General features: G+C 46.7%; 1 long non-coding RNA gene across 1 annotated transcript in view; it reads left to right on the top strand.

The window, feature by feature from the left end:
• Window positions 1-16407, top strand: part of LOC136794197 (uncharacterized) — a 60358-nt gene extending 43951 nt beyond the window's left edge. The window contains exon 3 of the long non-coding RNA XR_010840585.1: window positions 16339-16407. This is a non-coding gene — a long non-coding RNA (uncharacterized lncRNA). The remainder of the gene's footprint in view (window positions 1-16338) is intronic.
• The last annotated feature ends 255 nt before the right edge of the window (window positions 16408-16662 follow it).

Below are 16662 nucleotides of genomic sequence, written 5' to 3'. Positions count from 1 at the left end.
AGTTCAGTAAGAGTTTAAACATTATTTTTTTCAGAAAACTCTATTCAGAAGATGAAAGAATTTCATCCTAAAGAATCTCTTTAGCTAAATTTAACATTAGCAAAAGAGAAGTTTACGTTCAGGTCTAGGGCTAGTGTCAGGTAATGACCTAGGTTTGGAATCAAGCCCTTAGTTACTTATAGAATCAGGGCCTAATTTAGGATCTGTGCCAGGGCTTCGGGTAGGGACAGTGTCAGAGCCTGGTATAGGGAGAAAGTGAGGGCCTGAGTGAGGCCTAGTATCAGGCCCCTAGATGCAGACACTGTCAGGGCATGACTTAGGAGCAGCATCAGGGCGTTTGTGGAGTCAGCATTCGGGTCATAGTGAAAGACATGAGCAGGGCTTGAGTGAGTCACAGAATCAAGGCCTCGGTTAAGGAAAGCTTCAGGGCCTGAGTTAGGCACAGCCTCACGTCTTCAGTTAAGGAGAGCGACAGGGCTCTCTTTGGGACAGTGTCAGAACCTTGGATAGAAATGTGTCAGCATATTAGCTCAGGATAGTGTCCGGATTTTAGTTATTGATTGCAGCAGGACCCATGTTAGGGACAGATTCCAGGCCTTAGTGAGAGATAGTGTCAAGACCTTAGTTACTGAGAGCATCAGGGCCTTCTTTAGAAGCAATGTTAGGGCTTCATGTAAAAATCGCATCCCGGACTGGCTTGGGGTGAGCGACAGTGCCTGAGTGAGGCCTAGCGTCATTCCTGTAGGTGGGGACACTGTCAGGGCGTGACACAGGAGCAGCATCAGTGCCATTGTTGAATCAGCATTATGGTCTTCGTTAAAGACATGAGCAGGCCTTCTGTTAGGGACAGCGTCACGGCTTACTTAGCGATATTTTCAGGACCTTAGTAAGAGATGGGATAGTAAATTAGCTGAGGATAGTGTGAGGACTTTAGATATTGATGGCATCAAGGCCTTAGTTAGGGACAGTGTCAGGCCTTGAGTTAGGCCTAACATCCAGGCCTTAGTTAGGGACAGTGTCACGGCATGGGTACTCAATTCAGGTCCTGACATGGGCACAGCATAAGGGCTTCAGTTAGCATAAGAGGCAGGACATTAGCTAGGGACAGGGTTAGGGTAAAGTCTAGGGATTGTGTCAGCAAATGACCTCGGGATAGTGTCAAGACCTTAGTTACTGAGAACCTGAGGGCCTTATTTAGGACCAGCATCAGGGCCGGAATTGGGCAAGAAACAGGGCCTGAGTGAGGCCCAGCTTCAGGCCCCTAGCTGGAGACAGTGTCAGGGCATGACGTCGAAGCAGCATCCGGGCCTTTGTTGGGTCAGCATTTGGGTCATAGTTAAGGACATGAGCAGGGCCTGAGTGAGTCAGAGAATCAAGGCCTCCGTTAGGGAAAGCTTCAGGGCCTGAGTTAGGCACAGCCTCAGGTCTTCATTTAAGGACAGCGACAGGCCTTTCTTTGGGACTGTGTCAGGTCCGTGGATAGAAATGTGTCAGCATATTAGCTCAGGATAGTGTCCGGATTTTCATTATTGATTGCAGCAGGGCCCATGTTAGGGATAGATTCTGGGCCTTAGTGAGAGATAGGGTCAATGCCTTAATTAGGATTAGTCCGGGCCTTAGCTAGGGAGAGTATTAGGGTTTCAATTAGGATAAGATGCAGGACATTACCTTGGGACAGAGTCATGATCCGAGCCAGGGATAGTGTCAGAAAATGACCTGGGTTGGTGTCAAGACCTTAGTTATTTAGAGAATCAGGGCCTAATTTAGGACCTGTGTCAGGGCTTCGGGTAGGGACATCGTCAGAGCCTGACTTAGGGAGAACGTCTAGGCCTAAGTGAGGCCTAGTGCCAGCCCACCTGCTGGAGACACAGTCAGGGCATGACATAGGAACAGCATCAGGGCCTTTGTGGGGTCAGCATGCAGGTCATAGTGAAAGACATGAACAGGGCCTGTGTTAGTCACAGAATCAAGGCCTCAGTTAGGGAAAGCTTCAGGGCCTGAGTTAGGAACAGCCTCAGGTCTTCACTTAAGGACGGCAACAGGCTTTCTTTTGGAAAGTATCAGGACAGTGGCTAGAAATGTGTCAGGATATTAGCTCAGGACAGTGTCCTTTTTTTAGTTATTAATTGCAGCAGGGACCATTAGGGACAGATTCCGGGCGCTCGTGCGAGATAGTGTGAAGGCCTTTGTTAGATTTCGTCAGGGCTTAGTTAGGGAGAGTATTAGAGTTTCATTTAGGATAAGATGCAGGACATGAGCTTGGGACAGAGTCAGGTTCCGGGCCAGGGATAGCGTCGCGAAATGACCCAGGAAAAGCGTGAAGACCTTCGTTATTGAGAGCCTCAGGGCCTTACTTAGGACCAGCGTGAGGGCCTAAATCAGGACCACTGCCAGGGCTTCCTATACAGACAGCGTCAGAGCATAAGGAAGGTACAGCCAAAGGGCCTAAGTGAGGCTTATCTTTAGGGCCTGAGTTCGGGACACTGTCAGGGCATGACATAGGAGCAGCAGAAGGGCCTCTGTGGCATCAGCGTGAGGGTCTTCACTAAAGACATTATCAGGGCCTCTGTTAGGGAGAGCCTCAGGGCCTCATTTTCAGACAGCATCAAGGCTTACTTTGGGTCAGTTTCAGGACCTTGGTAAGACCTGGGTCAGGATATTAACTCAGGATAGCATCAGGACTTTAGATATTGGCAGCAGTAGGGCCTTAGTTAGAGTCAGTGTCAGGGTCTGAGTTAGGAATATCATTATGGGCTTTGTTAGGTAATAGTGTCAGGGACTGAGCTAGGAGTAGTGTCAGGGTCCGAGTTACGTGTAATGTCAGGGTCTTGGTTTGGGACAGTGTCAGGGCCTGGTTTAGCACGAGTCTCCAGGCCGTAGTTAGGGACAGTTTCAGAGCATCGGGAGTAATTTCAGCGCCTTATTTATGTTCAGCATCAGGGATGATTTAGTTAGCATAAGAGGAGCCATTCCTGCAAGAACACTGAAGGCCAACACACAAGAATGTAAAAGTAAACCATGCACGCTGCTATGAAGGAATATTCCACAGCAGTTGAGTACACTTTGTTTAAGGTTAACAAGAGTTTAAAAATTATTGTTTTAAGAAACCAATATTCATATGATGAAAGAATTTCATCGTAAAGAATCTCTTTCCCTAAACTTGACATTAGCTAACGTCAAGATTAGATTAAGGTCTAGGGGTAGTGTCAGTTAATGACGTAGATTTGGTGTCAAGACCTTAGTTACTTAGAGAATCAAGGCCTAAAATTTAGGACCTGCGTCAAGATTTTCGGTAGGGACAGCGTCAGACCTGACTTATGGAGAACGTCAGGGCCTGAGTGAGGCCTAGCGTCAGCCCCCTAGCTGCAGACACAGTCAGGGTACGACTTAGGAGCAGCATAAACACCTTGGTTGGGTCAGCGAAAGGTCATAGTGAAAGACATGAGCAGGCCTTGAGTGAGTCACAGAATCAAGGCCTCACTTAGGGAAAGCTTCAGGGCCTGAGTTAGGCACAGTGTCAGGTCTTCACTTACAGACACCGACAGGTTTGGGACAGTGTCAGGATCGTGCATAGAAATGTGTCAGGAAATTACCTCAGGACAGTGTCCGGATTTTAGTTATTGATTACAACAGGTGCCATGTTAGGGACAGATTCCGGGCTTTAGTGAGAGATAGTGTCAAGGCCTTTGTTCGGATTAGTCAGGGCTTAGTTAGGGATACTATTAGGGTTTCATTTAGGATAAGATGCAGGACATGAGCTTGGGACAGACTCGTGATCCGAGCCAGGGATAGTGTCAGAAAATGACCTGGGTTGGTGTCAAGACCTTAGTTATTTAGAGAATCAGGGCCTAATTTAGGACCTGTGTCAGGGCTTCGGGTAGGGACAGCGTCAGAGCCTGACTTAGGGAGAACGTCTAGGCCTGAGTGAGGCCTAGTGCCAGCCCACCTGCTGGAGACACAGTCAGGGCATGACGTAGGAACAGCATCAGGGCCTTTGTGGGGTCAGCATGCAGGTCATAGTGAAAGACATGAACAGGGCCTGTGTTAGTCACAGAATCAAGGCCTCAGTCAGGGAAAGCTTCAGGGCCTGAGTTAGGAACAGCCTGAGGTCTTCACTTAAGGACGGCAACAGGCTTTCTTTTGGAAAGTATCAGAACAGTGGATAGAAATGAGTCAGGATATTAGCTCAGGACAGTGTCCGGATTTTAGTTATTGATTGCAACAGGTCCCATGTTAGGGACAGATTCCGGGGTTTAGTGAGAGATAGTGTCAAGGCCTTTGTTCGGATTGGTCAGGGCTTAGTTAGGGATACTATTAGGGTTTCATTTAGGATAAGATGCAGGACATGAGCTTGGGACAGAGTCAGGTTCCGGGCCAGGGATAGCGTCACGAAATGACGCAGGAAAAGCGTGAAGACCTTCGTTATTGAGAGCCTCAGGGCCTTACTTAAGACCAGCTTGAGGGCCTAAATCAGGACCACTGCCAGGGCTTCCTATACAGACAGCGTCAGAGCATAAGGAAGGTACAGCCAAAGGGCCTAAGTGAGGCTTATCTTTAGGGCCTGAGTTCGGGACACTGTCAGGGCATGACTTAGGAGTAGCAGAAGGGCCTCTGTGGGATCAGTGTCAGGTTCTTCATTAAAGACATTATCAGGGCCTCTGTTAGGGAGAGCCTCAGGGCCTCATTTGTGGACAGCATCAAGGCTTACTTTGGGTCAGTTTCAGGACCTTGGTAAGACCTGGGTTAGGATATTAACTCAGGATAGTATCAGGATTTTAGATATTGGCGGCAGCTGGGCTTTAGTTAGAAACAGTGTCAGGGCCTGAGTTAGGACTAGCATTATAGCCTTTGTTAGGTATAGTGTCAGGGACTGAGCTAGGAGTTGTGTCAGGGCCTGAGCTAGGATGAGCCTCCAGGCCTCAGTTTGGGAGGGGTTCACAGCCTTGGGAGGAGTTTCCTGAATTTAACTAGGGAAAACATTAGGGATTTAGCATAATAAGAGTTAGTTCGTTAGCATAAGAGGAGGTATTCCTACAAGCACCCTGAAAGCCAACACAGGCAAATGCAGAAGTAAACCAGGCAGGCTGGTATAAAGGAATATTCCACAGAAGTTGAGTACATTTTGTTTAAGTTCAGTAAGAGTTTAAACATTATTTTTTTCAGAAAACTCTATTCAGAAGATGAAAGAATTTCATCCTAAAGAATCTCTTTAGCTAAATTTAACATTAGCAAAAGAGAAGTTTACGTTCAGGTCTAGGGCTAGTGTCAGGTAATGACCTAGGTTTGGAATCAAGCCCTTAGTTACTTATAGAATCAGGGCCTAATTTAGGATCTGTGCCAGGGCTTCGGGTAGGGACAGTGTCAGAGCCTGGTATAGGGAGAAAGTGAGGGCCTGAGTGAGGCCTAGTATCAGGCCCCTAGATGCAGACACTGTCAGGGCATGACTTAGGAGCAGCATCAGGGCGTTTGTGGAGTCAGCATTCGGGTCATAGTGAAAGACATGAGCAGGGCTTGAGTGAGTCACAGAATCAAGGCCTCGGTTAAGGAAAGCTTCAGGGCCTGAGTTAGGCACAGCCTCACGTCTTCAGTTAAGGAGAGCGACAGGGCTCTCTTTGGGACAGTGTCAGAACCTTGGATAGAAATGTGTCAGCATATTAGCTCAGGATAGTGTCCGGATTTTAGTTATTGATTGCAGCAGGACCCATGTTAGGGACAGATTCCAGGCCTTAGTGAGAGATAGTGTCAAGACCTTAGTTACTGAGAGCATCAGGGCCTTCTTTAGAAGCAATGTTAGGGCTTCATGTAAAAATCGCATCCCGGACTGGCTTGGGGTGAGCGACAGGGCCTGAGTGAGGCCTAGCGTCATTCCTGTAGGTGGGGACACTGTCAGGGCGTGACACAGGAGCAGCATCAGTGCCTTGTTGAATCAGCATTATGGTCTTCGTTAAAGACATGAGCAGGCCTTCTGTTAGGGACAGCGTCACGGCTTACTTAGCGATATTTTCAGGACCTTAGTAAGAGATGGGATAGTAAATTAGCTGAGGATAGTGTGAGGACTTTAGATATTGATGGCATCAGGGCCTTAGTTAGGGACAGTGTCAGGCCTTGAGTTAGGCCTAACATCCAGGCCTTAGTTAGGGACAGTGTCACGGCATGGGTACTCAATTCAGGTCCTGACATGGGCACAGCATAAGGGCTTCAGTTAGCATAAGAGGCAGGACATTAGCTAGGGACAGGGTTAGGGTAAAGTCTAGGGATTGTGTCAGCAAATGACCTCGGGATAGTGTCAAGACCTTAGTTACTGAGAACCTGAGGGCCTTATTTAGGACCAGCATCAGGGCCGGAATTGGGCAAGAAACAGGGCCTGAGTGAGGCCCAGCTTCAGGCCCCTAGCTGGAGACAGTGTCAGGGCATGACGTCGAAGCAGCATCCGGGCCTTTGTTGGGTCAGCATTCGGGTCATAGTTAAGGACATGAGCAGGGCCTGAGTGAGTCAGAGAATCGAGGCCTCCGTTAGGGAAAGCTTCAGGGCCTGAGTTAGGCACAGCCTCAGGTCTTCATTTAAGGACAGCGACAGGCCTTTCTTTGGGACTGTGTCAGGTCCGTGGATAGAAATGTGTCAGCATATTAGCTCAGGATAGTGTCCGGATTTTCATTATTGATTGCAGCAGGGCCCATGTTAGGGATAGATTCTGGGCCTTAGTGAGAGATAGGGTCAATGCCTTAATTAGGATTAGTCCGGGCCTTAGTTAGGGAGAGTATTAGGGTTTCAATTAGGATAAGATGCAGGACATTACCTTGGGACAGAGTCATGATCCGAGCCAGGGATAGTGTCAGAAAATGACCTGGGTTGGTGTCAAGACCTTAGTTATTTAGAGAATCAGGGCCTAATTTAGGACCTGTGTCAGGGCTTCGGGTAGGGACATCGTCAGAGCCTGACTTAGGGAGAACGTCTAGGCCTAAGTGAGGCCTAGTGCCAGCCCACCTGCTGGAGACACAGTCAGGGCATGACATAGGAACAGCATCAGGGCCTTTGTGGGGTCAGCATGCAGGTCATAGTGAAAGACATGAACAGGGCCTGTGTTAGTCACAGAATCAAGGCCTCAGGGAAAGCTTCAGGGCCTGAGTTAGGAACAGCCTCAGGTCTTCACTTAAGGACGGCAACAGGCTTTCTTTTGGAAAGTATCAGGACAGTGGCTAGAAATGTGTCAGGATATTAGCTCAGGACAGTGTCCTTTTTTTAGTTATTAATTGCAGCAGGGACCATTAGGGACAGATTCCGGGCGCTCGTGAGAGATAGTGTGAAGGCCTTTGTTAGGTTTCGTCAGGGCTTAGTTAGGGAGAGTATTAGGGTTTCATTTAGGATAAGATGCAGGACATGAGCTTGGGACAGAGTCAGGTTCCGGGCCAGGGATAGCGTCACGAAATGACCCAGGAAAAGCGTGAAGACCTTCGTTATTGAGAGCCTCAGGGCCTTACTTAGGACCAGCGTGAGGGCCTAAATCAGGACCACTGCCAGGGCTTCCTATACAGACAGCGTCAGAGCATAAGGAAGGTACAGCCAAAGGGCCTAAGTGAGGCTTATCTTTAGGGCCTGAGTTCGGGACACTGTCAGGGCATGACATAGGAGCAGCAGAAGGGCCTCTGTGGCATCAGCGTGAGGGTCTTCACTAAAGACATTATCAGGGCCTCTGTTAGGGAGAGCCTCAGGGCCTCATTTTCAGACAGCATCAAGGCTTACTTTGGGTCAGTTTCAGGACCTTGGTAAGACCTGGGTCAGGATATTAACTCAGGATAGCATCAGGACTTTAGATATTGGCAGCAGTAGGGCCTTAGTTAGAGTCAGTGTCAGGGTCTGAGTTAGGAATATCATTATGGGCTTTGTTAGGTAATAGTGTCAGGGACTGAGCTAGGAGTAGTGTCAGGGTCCGAGTTACGTGTAATGTCAGGGTCTTGGTTTGGGACAGTGTCAGGGCCTGGTTTAGCACGAGTCTCCAGGCCGTAGTTAGGGACAGTTTCAGAGCATCGGGAGTAATTTCAGCGCCTTATTTATGTTCAGCATCAGGGATGATTTAGTTAGCATAAGAGGAGCCATTCCTGCAAGAACCCTGAAGGCCAACACACAAGAATGTAAAAGTAAACCATGCACGCTGCTATGAAGGAATATTCCACAGCAGTTGAGTACACTTTGTTTAAGGTTAACAAGAGTTTAAAAATTATTGTTTTAAGAAACCAATATTCATATGATGAAAGAATTTCATCGTAAAGAATCTCTTTTTCTAAACTTGACATTAGCTAAAGTCAAGATTAGATTAAGGTCTAGGGGTAGTGTCAGTTAATGACGTAGATTTGGTGTCAAGACCTTAGTTACTTAGAGAATCAAGGCCTAAAATTTAGGACCTGCGTCAAGATTTTCGGTAGGGACAGCGTCAGACCTGACTTATGGAGAACGTCAGGGCCTGAGTGAGGCCTAGCGTCAGCCCCCTAGCTGCAGACACAGTCAGGGTACGACTTAGGAGCAGCATAAACACCTTGGTTGGGTCAGCGAAAGGTCATAGTGAAAGACATGAGCAGGCCTTGAGTGAGTCACAGAATCAAGGCCTCACTTAGGGAAAGCTTCAGGGCCTGAGTTAGGCACAGTGTCAGGTCTTCACTTACAGACACCGACAGGTTTGGGACAGTGTCAGAATCGTGCATAGAAATGTGTCAGGAAATTACCTCAGGACAGTGTCCGGATTTTAGTTATTGATTGCAACAGGTGCCATGTTAGGGACAGATTCCGGGCTTTAGTGAGAGATAGTGTCAAGGCCTTTGTTCGGATTAGTCAGGGCTTAGTTAGGGATACTATTAGGGTTTCATTTAGGATAAGATGCAGGACATGAGCTTGGGACAGACTCATGATCCGAGCCAGGGATAGTGTCAGAAAATGACCTGGGTTGGTGTCAAGAACTTAGTTATTTAGAGAATCAGGGCCTAATTTAGGACCTGTGTCAGGGCTTCGGGTAGGGACAGCGTCAGAGCCTGACTTAGGGAGAACGTCTAGGCCTGAGTGAGGCCTAGTGCCAGCCCACCTGCTGGAGACACAGTCAGGGCATGACGTAGGAACAGCATCAGGGCCTTTGTGGGGTCAGCATGCAGGTCATAGTGAAAGACATGAACAGGGCCTGTGTTAGTCACAGAATCAAGGCCTCAGTTAGGGAAAGCTTCAGGGCCTGAGTTAGGAACAGCCTCAGGTCTTCACTTAAGGACGGCAACAGGCTTTCTTTTGGAAAGTATCAGAACAGTGGATAGAAATGAGTCAGGATATTAGCTCAGGACAGTGTCCGGATTTTAGTTATTGATTGCAACAGGTCCCATGTTAGGGACAGATTCCGGGCTTTAGTGAGAGATAGTGTCAAGGCCTTTGTTCGGATTAGTCAGGGCTTAGTTAGGGATACTATTAGGGTTTCATTTAGGATAAGATGCAGGACATGAGCTTGGGACAGAGTCAGGTTCCAGGCCAGGGATAGCGTCACGAAATGACCCAGGAAAAGCGTGAAGACCTTCGTTATTGAGAGTCTCAGGGCCTTACTTAGGACCAGCGTGAGGGTCTAAATCAGGACCACTGCCAGGGCTTCCTATACAGACAGCGTCAGAGCATAAGGAAGGTACAGCCAAAGGGCCTAAGTGAGGCTTATCTTTAGGGCCTGAGTTCGGGACACTGTCAGGGCATGACTTAGGAGCAGCAGAAGGGCCTCTGTGGGATCATCGTGAGGGTCTTCACTAAAGACATTATCAGGGCCTCTGTTAGGGAGAGCCTCAGGGCCTCATTTATGGACAGCATCAAGGCTTACTTTGGGTCAGTTTCAGGACCTTGGTAAGACCTGGGTCAGGATATTAACTCAGGATAATATCAGGATTTTAGATATTGGCGGCAGCTGGGCTTTAGTTAGAAACAGTGTCAGGGCCTGAGTTAGGACTAGCATTATAGCCTTTGTTAGGTATAGTCAGGGCCTTTTCTAGGGACAATGTCAGGTTCCGGGCCTTAGTGAGAAGTCGTGTCAAGGCCTTAGGCAGGATTATTCAGGGCCCTAGTTACGGAGAGTGTTAGGGTTTCATTTAGGATAAGATGCAGGACATGAGCTTGGGACAGAGTCAGGTTCCGGGCCAGGGATAGTGTCAGGAAACGACCAAGAGAAAGCGTTAAAACCTTAGTTATTGAGAGCATCGGGGCCTGACTTAGGACCAGAGTCAGGCCCTAAATCACGACCACTGCCCTGGCTTCATATAAGGACAGCATCAGAGCCTAAGTAAGGTACAGCCCAAGTGCCTAAGTGAGGCCTATCTTTAGGATCTGAGTTAGGGAAAGTGTCAGGGCATGACTTAGGAGCAGCAGAAGGGCCTCTGTGGGATCAGCCTGAGGGTCTTCATTAAAGACATTATCAGGGCCTCTGTTAGGGAGAGCCTCAGGACCTCATTTTCGGACAGCATCAAGGCTTACTTTGGGTCAGTTTCAGGACCTTGGTAAGACCTGGGTCAGGATATTAACTCAGGATAGCATCAGGACTTTAGATATTGGCGGCAGTAGGGCCTTAGTTAGAGTCAGTGTCAGGGTCTGAGTTAGGAATATCATTATGGCCTTTGTTAGGTATAGTGTCAGGGAGTGAGCTAGGAGTAGTGTCAGGGTCCGAGTTACGTGTAATGTCAGGGTCTTGGTTAGGGACAGTGTCAGCGCCTGGGTTAGCACGAGTCTCCAGGCCGTAGTTAGGGAGCGGTTCACAGAATCGGGAGTAATTTCAGCGCCTTATTTATGTTCAGCATCAGGGATGATTTACTTAGCACAAGAGGAGCCATTCCTGCAAGAACCCTGAAGGCCAACACACAAGAATGTAAAAGTAAACCATGCACGCTGCTATGAAGGAATATTCCACAGCAGTTGAGTACACTTTGTTTAAGGTTAACAAGAGTTTAAAAATTATTGTTTTAAGAAACCAATATTCATATGATGAAAGAATTTCATCGTAAAGAATCTCTTTCCCTAAACTTGACATTAGCTAAAGTCAAGATTAGATTAAGGTCTAGGGGTAGTGTCAGTTAATGACCTAGATTTGGTGTCAAGACCTTAGTTACTTAGAGAATCAAGGCCTAAAATTTAGGACCTGCGTCAAGATTTTCGGTAGGGACAGCGTCAGACCTGACTTACGGAGAACGTCAAGGCCTGAGTGAGGCCTAGCGTCAGCCCCCTAGCTGCAGACACAGTCAGGGTACGACTTAGGAGCAGCATAAACACCTTGGTTGGATCAGCGAAAGGTCATAGTGAAAGACATGAGCAGGCCTTGAGTGAGTCACAGAATCAAGGCCTCACTTAGGGAAAGCTTTAGGGCCTGAGTTAGGCACAGCGTCAGGTCTTCATTTAATTACACCGACCGTTTTGGGACAGTGTCAGGATCGTGCATAGAAATGTGTCAGGAAATTACCTCAGGACAGTTTCCGGATTTTAGTTATTGATTGCAACAGGTCCCATGTTAGGGACAGATTCTGGGCTTTAGTGAGAGATAGTGTCAAGGCCTTTGTTCGGATTAGTCAGGGCTTAGTTAGGGATACTATTAGGGTTTCATTTAGGATAAGATGCAGGACATGAGCTTGGGACAAAGTCAGGTTCCGGGCCAGGGATAGCGTCACGAAATGACCCAGGTAAATCGTGAAGACCTTCGTTATTGAGAGCCTCAGGGCCTTACTTAGGACCAGCATGAGGGCCTAAATCAGGACCACTGCCAGGGCTTCCTATACAGACAGCGTCAGAGCATAAGGAAGGTACAGCCAAAGGGCCTAAGTGAGGCTTATCTTTAGGGCCTGAGTTCGGGACACTGTCAGGGCATGTCTTAGGAGCAGTAGAAGGGCCTCTGTGGGATCAGCCTGAGGGTCTTCATTAAAGACATTATCAGGGCCTCTGTTAGGGAGAGCCTCAGGACCTCATTTTCGGACAGCATCAAGGCTTACTTTGGGTCAGTTTCAGGACCTTGGTAAGACCTGGGTCAGGATATTAACTCAGGATAGTATCAGGACTTTACATATTGGCGGCAGTAGGGCCTTAGTTAGAGTCAGTGTTAGGGTCTGAGTTAGGAATATCATTATGGCCTTTGTTAGGTATAGTGTCAGGGAGTGAGCTAGGAGTAGTGTCAGGGTCCGAGTTACGTGTAATGTCAGGGTCTTGGTTAGGGACAGTGTCAGCGCCTGGGTTAGCACGAGTCTCCAGGCCGTAGTTAGGGAGCGGTTCACAGAATCGGGAGTAATTTCAGCGCCTTATTTATGTTCAGCATCAGGGATGATTTACTTAGCACAAGTGGAGCCATTCCTGCAAGAACTCTGAAGGCCAACACACAAGAATGTAAAAGTAAACCATGCACGCTGCTATGAAGGAATATTCCACAGCAGTTGAGTACACTTTGTTTAAGGTTAACAAGAGTTTAAAAATTATTGTTTTAAGAAACCAATATTCATATGATGAAAGAATTTCATCGTAAAGAATCTCTTTTTCTAAACTTGACATTAGCTAAAGTCAAGATTAGATTAAGGTCTAGGGGTAGTGTCAGTTAATGACCTAGATTTGGTGTCAAGACCTTAATTACTTAGAGAATCAAGGCCTAATTTAGGATCTGGGTCAGTGTTTTGGGTAGGGACAGATTCAGACCTGACTTATGTAGAACGTCAAGGCCTGAGTGAGGCCTAGCGTCAGCCCCCTAGCTGCAGACACTGTCAGGGCATGACTTAGGAGCAGCATCAGGGCCTTGGTTGGGTCAGCGAAAGGTTATAGTGAAAGACATGAGCAGGGCTTGAGTGAGTCACAGAATCAAGGCCTCGGTTAAGGAAAGCTTCAGGGCCTGAGTTAGGCACAGCCTCAGGTCTTCACTTAAGGATACCGACAGGGCTTTTTTTGGGACAGTCAGGATGGTGCATAGAAATGTGTCAGGAAATTATCTCAGGACAGTGTCCGCATTTTAGTTATTGTTTGCAGCAGGGACCATTAGGGACAGATTCTGGGCCGTAGTGAGATATAGTGTTAAGGCCTTAGTTAGGATTAGTCTGTGCCTTTGTCATGGAGTGTATTAGGGTTTCAGTTAGGAAAAGATGCAGGACATTTGCTTGGGACAGAGTTAGGTCCGTTCCAGGCATAGTGCCAGAAAATTATTGAGAGCATCAGGACCTTAGTTAGGCCCAGTGACAGGGCCCTAAATCCGGACGTCTTCCAGCGTTTTGTATACAGATAGCGTCAGAGCCTATCTAAAGTACAGCTAAAGGGCCTAAGTGAGGCCTGTCTTTAGGGCCTGAGTTAGTGCCACTGTCAGGACATGTCTTAGGAGCAGCATAAGGGCCTCTGTGGGATCAATGTGAGGATCTTTGAAGACATTATCAGGGATTCTATTAGGGATAGCCTCATGCCCCCATTTATGGACAGCATCAGGGCTTACTTTGGGTCAGTTTCAGGAGCTTGGTAAGATCTGGGTCAGGATATTAGCTCAGGATAATGTCAGGACTTTAGATATTGTTGGCATCTGGGCCTTAGTTAGAGACAGCGTCAGGGACTGAGTTAGGGAGAATTTCAGGGCCTTAGTTATGCTAGAGACTCCAAGACCTTCCCTGAGTTCTAAAGGGCTGATTCGAACAGTTGCTAATCATGGAAAGGAGGGACTGCACAGACCAAAGAAGAACAGAATAGAATGAACAGTGCAGCCTTGGGCCAAGATTCTGGTTTTGCCTCAAGGGATACAGTTAAGAGCATCTTTGGGCTCTTTAGCAACCTAAACCCCCCCACAAAATAGAAGATTTTAGTCTTCATTCCAGAGAAGGTCCTCAAGAGACCATCTGAGGTCAGGTTATATTTAGTTAAGGCCCTGTACACACAGTAATCCTTAGGACACCTGTCTCCTTAAACCATTGCTGTAAAACTCCTCACCAGATCCTCCTGCATTGGGACACACGGTTTTTGAGGGTCGGAGTTTTCTGTGTCCCCCTTTGGCTGCCAAAGGAGTAAAGCTATTCTTCTCTACTTCCTGCAAACCTCTCTCTCTGAGATTTGATTTGGCACTGGTGCACAGAGGTTGAGTTTTCGACATCAAATTTAGTACCCAATGTGGGGCTGACTTGGGGATCCCCCTGTGGGTCCCCTGACTTGATCGGACACTGAGATTTTCTCCACACTAGTCTCTTTCGAGAGAGTGTAAGGTTGGAGAATTCCTTTAGAGGCCAAACCACCTGGGACCCTTGCCTGGAAAGGCCAAGCCCCAGTCATCCCAGCAGTTAGAACTCTAGGGCAGGAGTAGATGGTGGAAGAGGAACCACCCTAGCAGCTGCCGAGGCCGTCTTTGCCTTGAGGACGTTCCTCTGTTCCTCCTGCCTGGACTGCCCTGAATGTCCTACTCCAAGGGATTATTTTGGGGAACCAGAAAAATAGCATTTGGGATGTTGCAGCACCTCAGCCAGTGTGTGGTAACTCCCCTGGCAAGCAGTCTGAGGTCCTTTTAGCCCTGTACATTTGGGGGAACCTTGGTTCCCATTTGGGTGACTTTTCATTCCAGGAAATCTCATTTGGAAGCTGAACCACTTGGACAGAGGTCACAGGCTAAGTTGAGACTTGGAAGCTGATTTGAGTCTTGTGCTGTTTGGTTGTTGGTTTCTCTTTGGTTTCTGGTTCCTTTGGTGTGAGGCTTCCATTGGTGTTTAGGATTTTGTTGTGTTCTTAGTCCGTGGTGTGAGTGTTCCATGGTTCAAACGTAAGAAGTGCTTCTTCTTCAGTTCCATCTGAGAGCCAATGGGCAAAATCCTGGCAGACTGGTCAACCTATAGTTGTAAACCTAAGAGTAAGAAAAGAATGAAATTCTATTGTAATTTTGTCTGGCCAATGTATGGATACATTCTTGAAAAATGAGGAAAGGTGGTCTTTGAATGATAGCCTAAATGACTATACTATCCTTCAGCTAGAGTTATTTTGTCACAGGAGGAGAAAGACAAAAGAAATTCCATACGTTCAAGCATTTATGAAACTACGTAATAAAGAAGGTGAGCGGCTAGGTAACAGGCTGATGGTACAAAGAGAAAAGAAAGCCACTTTGTACTAGAGCTCGTTGTGTCTGAATGCAGAAAAAAATAAGGGACAACATAAGATGGATACAGAAGGTGGTGAACATTTGTGAAAAGGGAACATGGAGGGAAGAGTTGTGCCTGACCACGCTATTCTAAGATGGATTTTGTTGGAAGTGGGTTAGGGCAAGCCTGCATTTTGTTTCTCCCTCCAAAGTTTTCTTAGAATGCTGCTTTTGATTGTGAACAGCTGGTGAGTTCCTTTGCCTGTGTCTGTGATCTGTATTTTTGTTTGAAATCTCTTTACTTTGGTTCAGTGAATAAGTGTTTTTTGGCCAATTCTAACCGTTCTTTTGATCTCCAGCTAACTTTGGGATGCTTTAGAAGGCCCTTGAGCTATCTCAGAGAGAAATGTTTGATTAGTATATTAAATTACCTGGAATTCCTAAAAATCTAGTATGTCCTGGTAAAATTGGAAGTCCTTCCCCTCAAGCTACTTAGGACTTGGAGCAATTGGATAAATGACACCTCTGTATTGAAGTGTGTATTTATGAAAGTTACTGTGTTGGCTTCATTTTGCCCCGATGTTTAAGAGGAAAGGAAAATTACATAGTGAAGTTATCAGAATGTAATGACTCATGATGTATCACTGTTTGCTTTAGGTCTACTGCTAAAAGCACATGTACAATGCTTGTGTGACAATTGGGTATGAATAATAAAATGTATGGCCTATAGAAAGCGTTTTGTCATTAACATACCTCTGAGCATGTTCACGATACCTGATCAGTATTCCCCCAAAGTGGATTAACTAGGCAAATAACAAGGAGGCCTAGCACTGAGGGACATGATGTACACCAGGGCCAAACAGCTGAATCATTCTGGCACTGAGGGATTGACATTTTGATCATCAGTGCTTTCTATTGAAAGACTTGGAATCAAAAGGAAAAAAACTTCACGTATTGAGGTGTGAGGAAATCTCTCTGGCTTATACATGGTTTAACTTAAATTATACTGACCAGAGTGGCCTGTTTTGTGGCCTTTTAGATACGAATTGTACATCTGCTTTGGCATTGAGGAAGGGAATGCATTTTACAGTCAAAAAGGAGTAGTAACTATGGTTCAGACATCCAAGATAAACCTAAGTGACCTTTGTAGATGTGATTTAGATGCATTCCTGAATTCTTTTTCTGTTTTCTTTTTAAGTTTTTTTTGGATGTGGACCATTTTTTAAGTCTATTGAATTTGTTACAATATTGTTTCTGTTTCATGTTTTGGTTTTTAGGCCACGAGGCATGTGAGATCTTAGCTCCCTGCCCAGGGCTCAAACCGGCACCCTCTGTGTTAGAAGGCGAAGTCTTAACCATTGAGCCACCAGGTAAGTCCCCGCATAACTGTATTGTTGAAATTGAATTTCTGAGCTACATCAGACTCAGGATGCCACTAGCCATTCTGAAAACAATGTCTGCTGGTAGCTGCAACCGTACGTTTTCAAGGACTCCTATCTTAACTATTAAATTTCAAACAGTGACTTTAGATCAGATACTATTAGAAAGATGAGACATATGTGTAGTGTTCAGTAGCTCCTGTTATGGATATGTCAATACTA

This window comes from Kogia breviceps, chromosome 4 (assembly GCF_026419965.1).
Source record: "Kogia breviceps isolate mKogBre1 chromosome 4, mKogBre1 haplotype 1, whole genome shotgun sequence".
Taxonomy (NCBI): Eukaryota; Metazoa; Chordata; class Mammalia; order Artiodactyla; family Physeteridae; genus Kogia; species Kogia breviceps.
The sequence above is the reverse complement of the archived record's forward strand: the minus strand, read 5'-3'. Positions and strand labels throughout refer to the sequence as shown.